Source organism: Electrophorus electricus, chromosome 10 (genome assembly GCF_013358815.1).
Source record: "Electrophorus electricus isolate fEleEle1 chromosome 10, fEleEle1.pri, whole genome shotgun sequence".
NCBI lineage: Eukaryota > Metazoa > Chordata > Actinopteri > Gymnotiformes > Gymnotidae > Electrophorus > Electrophorus electricus.
The window spans coordinates 22,551,842-22,553,886 of NC_049544.1; positions in this window are offsets into that span (position 1 = coordinate 22,551,842).

The window sequence follows — 2,045 nt, forward strand, 5'->3', positions numbered from 1 at the left end:
ACAAAGAGGGTTTTCTGCCTCCTCCGTTAATGACTTATTGATCTACACCCACACACACACACACACACACACACACACACACACACACACACACACGTACTTCTGTTTCATTTTATTTAAATAGCCAGAATGCCTGGACACTTTAAGAAATCTCTGTGGAATCTGGGAATTGGGACATATAAACAAGCACACACACACACACACACACACACACACACACACACACACACACACACACACACACACACACACACACACACACAGTCTTCAGATTATAGAGAATTTGTATTTATATTTTCAAATGCCTGCCATCCACATTTGCATCACAAACACTTCCTGACCCCACAAAAACTTCCTGACCCCAATGTACCATCCAACACACACACACACACACACACACACACACACACACACACACACACATAGAGTATTCAGATTATAGAGAATTTGTATTTTTATTTTTTAAACGCCTGCCATCCAAATTAGCATCACAAACACTTAAAACTTGACCCCGATGTACCATCCAACACACACACACACACACACACACACACACACACACACACACACACACACACACACACACACACACAGACACACACACACACACACTCTCTCTCTCTCTCTCTCTCTCTCTCTCTCTCTCACTCTCTCTCAAATATACACACACTCTCAAACTCAAACACAAATACACACATCAGAGGCTAATTAGCAACAACAATGCACAGCAAGAGAAGCTGTGATGTGAGTGATTATTGTCTTTTAGTCATTTGAGATATTATTGTCTTATTGAATATTATTGAATTATTCACAGAAATTCAAAAGGAAGCAAATTGTGCAAAAATGTGCAACATGTTCAAAATCCTTTTACAGCAGACTTAGTGAAGAAAATTCTAAAGATATCAATTTAACATAATGTTGACCCTGTAATGTTGACCCTGTAAAAATAATACTTTCTATATACTTAAATATAAAAAAATAAACTATAAATACATCTTCAACTAAAACATTTATTCCAAAGACATTAAAAACATCTTAACATTTTAAAAGCATGTTAGCGCTTGTTTCCCACAGAATGTGTTTGTTACCAGAGAGAGAGAGAGACAGACAGAGACAGAAAAAGAAAACACGAGAGAGACAGAGACTAAGACTGTTCATTGTGCATTTCTTGGTGAAGTGGAGCTTTGATTAATTTGAATTGGATGACAAATAAGTATTCAAATTTCTCTTATGTAAATAAATATTCAGATTTCTCTTATGTAAATAAGTATTCAGATTTCTCTTATGTAAATAAGTATTCAGATTTATCTTATGTAAGAGTAAGAGTAATATGAATCAAAATTCTCTTATGTAAATGAGGATTCAGATTTCTCTTATGTAAATAAGTATTCAGGTTTATCTTATGTAAGAGTAAGAGTAATATGAATCAAAATTTTCTTATGTAAATGAGGATTCAGATTACTCTTATGTAAATAAGTATTCAGATTTATCTTATGTAAGAGTAAGAGTAATATGAATCAAAATTCTCTTATGTAAATGAGGATTCAGATTACTCTTATCTGAAAAAGTAAGAATAAGGTGACTGGCAAGCACACAAGAGGCAGCTGTCTCAGTACTACACTGTGTCTGTATGGCTAATATTTTTATGTTGAACATAATATCAGTTACAGTTTTTACAGCTCAGCTTTAAGTTGTCTTTGGTCAAACAAAAGTCCAACAACCTAAGATGTATCAAATATAAGGATTGTGACAAAATCAGATGTGTGTGTGTGTGTGTGTGTGTGTGTGTGTGTGTGTGTGTGTGTGTGTGTGTGTGTGTGTGTGTGTGCGTGTGTACCATGTTGGTGAAACAAGGTCTAATTATATACAAGTATTACTTCAAGATTGGAACTTTTGGACTGGAAAAGATGTAAGACGTAAAAGATGTAAAACTGGAACACAATCACTTTGCAAAATTTCGCCATTTGCACACAAAAAAGTGTAAGAATGCACCAGCTTACCCAGTGCACACATACACACACATGTGCATTGCTTTTTGTGGAACT